The 2548-nt window shown below is 53.1% G+C and overlaps 1 pseudogene across 1 annotated transcript; it reads right to left on the bottom strand.

The window, feature by feature from the left end:
- Positions 1-905: 905 nt before the first annotated feature.
- Positions 906-1816, bottom strand: LOC309604030 (olfactory receptor 14J1-like; annotated as a pseudogene). The gene has a single exon. The product of its transcript is annotated as an olfactory receptor 14J1-like (transcript).
- Positions 1817-2548: the final 732 nt, after the last annotated feature.

Below are 2548 nucleotides of genomic sequence, written 5' to 3'. Positions count from 1 at the left end.
CGGAGGCAGGGCACTGCAGCAGGCACAATGACTTTCTGGCCTCCTGTTGCCACTGCCAGAGGCTGGGAGGCACCTCAGCCCTGCGGTGTATCGCCCTGCTCCACATCTGTCTGCGATGCCCCTCGGCATGAGGAATGGACACAGGGACCTCGGTTCACAGAAGCACATCCCAATGCTGCATTCAGGTGGTTTTCCATGGGATGTTACTCTCAAAGTGAAGTGACCTGTAGGCACTGTCTGTCCCCCAGGCCTTCATGGCACCTCTAGGAACAGCTGATGGCATTCAGGCTCCCTCTGGTTCATCTCCCCACATGCACGCTCTGTGCATGCTTAAGACTCCTCTGTACAATGCAAACATGGACGTCTGACCTAGTCATTTGGTGTCCCTCCGTAAAGAACCTCTCCGAGCTGGAGTGAGAGGCCAGTGCTGGGAATGGTGGTTGCAAGGGGCTGGTCTGTGGCCATTGCCCTGGGGCACCTTGCCCAGGGTGTCAGGCAAACACGGGCACAGACCAGACCCTGCTCTGCTGGTCCTACAAGTCTGTCCCTGGAGGCCTGGCTGTGTCAGGACACTGCTGTGTGCCCCAGCCCTGCACACTCACACGCTTCACTTGTTCACTGGTGTTTTCCTCACCAGGGCACTGTCTTGAGCTTGTTCTTGAGAGAATCTCTGGAAGAAGAACTAAGCCTTCATGCAGTGCCCTGAGGACATCACCTTTCTTTTTGGAAATGCTGTTATGGAGGCCAGCTCTGTCACAGAAGTGCTCATTGCCTGTCCTTGCCTGTGGCCACAGGACCACCACAACAATAACAAAACATACAGAAGACAGGCTGCACCTGCAATGAGTTACATTATAACAGCTATGAAGACAATGGGCAGTTTATTGCTCCAGGAACACATCCGGTTATAAAAGTTTCCACACTGCATCCTTGCGCTGCTGGTTCCTCATGCTGTAGATGAGGGGGTTCACTGCGAGGCACCACTGAGTACAGCACTGCCACCACCAGATCCAGCGATGGGGAGGAGATGGAGGGAGGCTTCAGGTAGGTGAATATGACAGTACTGATAAACAGGGAGACCACAGCCAGGTGAGGGAGGCACGTGGAAAAGGCTTTCTGGCGTCCCTGCTCAGAGGGGATCCTCAGCACGGCCCTGAAGATCTGCACATAGGACACCACAAGGAAAACAAAACACCACCAAAATGCAAAAGCACTAAACATGACAAGCCCAAATTCACTGAGGTAGGAGTGTGAGCAGGAGAGCTTGAGGATGTGGGGGATTTCACAGAAGAACTGGTCCACAGCATTGCCTTGGCAGAGGGGGAGTGAAAATGTATTGGCCGTGTGCAGCACAGCATTGAGAAACCCACTGCCCCAGGCAGCTGCTGCCATGTGGACACAAGCTCTGCTGCCCAGGAGGGTCCCGTAGTGCAGGGGTTTGCAGATGGCCACATACCGGTCATAGGACATGAGTGTGAGAAGAAAAAATTCTGCTGACATGAAAAACAACAAGGAAAAAAACCTGGGCAGAACAACCTGAGTAGGAAATGGCCCTGGTGTCCCAGAGGGAATTGGCCATGGATTTGGGGAGAGTGGTGGAGATGAAGCCAAGGTCGAGCAGGGAGAGATTAAGGAGGAAGAAGTACATGGGGGTGTGGAGGTGGTGGTTGCAGGCTATGACTGTGACGATGAGGCCGTTGCCCAGGAGGGCAGCCAGGTGGATGCCCAGGAAGAGCCAGAAGTGCAAGAGCTGCAGCTCCCGTGTGCCTGCGAATGCCAGGAGGAGAAACTGGGTGATGGAGCTGCTGTTGGACATTTGCTCCCTCTGGGTATGAGGACCTGTCCAAGGATGAGAGAGTTCTCTGAGGAAGAAAACATGCCATTACTCATAGAAAAGTCCCTCCCTGAGCTGAATGAGGAATGAGTCAGCTCAGTCTCCACTACTACCAAGGGAATGCCATGAGTTGTCACAGCTTAAAATGCAGCTTGGGCACCGAGTTTCCATGAAGATACCCCTAGGGGAAGGACCTCCACAGTCAGCGTCAGAACAAAAACTGACCCACATCCCCACCCCAACCCCAGAGAGCAAGAGTACCACGGACAGGTGGAGAAACAAGGAAGAACACTCTTCTGTGTTCTGGAGCAATGCTCCAGAAAAAAATGAAGCGAGGACAGAAAGACATATGGGCATGCTGTGAAGCCTCCTTACCCAGCTGTGCTCACTGCCGCTCAGATGATAACACTGTAGGGCAAGTGCTTTTAGCATCTTCTTTGTGTACCACATTCCAAGAAGCCTTCAGCTGGAGGTCCAGCTGCTGAGGTGATGACTCATGCTGAGTGCCCTTCCAGCCCCAGGACTACAAACAAAGGATGAGAAGCCTCAATTGACTCAGCTGAATCCCTTTCCTCAGCAGAGCTAAAGGAGCTCTCTCACTGTCCAGGTTTCCTGTCCCATACCAGAAGTAAGGAAAGGGGATTCTCATGCCCAGCTCTCTCTCTCTGATAGGAGAAGTTGCTGGAAAGAAGTATCTCTCCAGAGGTGGGAGAG

The sequence above is a fragment of the Platalea leucorodia genome (assembly GCF_965183815.1).
Source record: "Platalea leucorodia genome assembly, contig: HAP1_HAP1_SCAFFOLD_313, whole genome shotgun sequence".
NCBI lineage: Eukaryota > Metazoa > Chordata > Aves > Pelecaniformes > Threskiornithidae > Platalea > Platalea leucorodia.
Note: the sequence above shows the minus strand (reverse complement) of the source record. Positions and strands in the feature narration are given on the sequence as shown.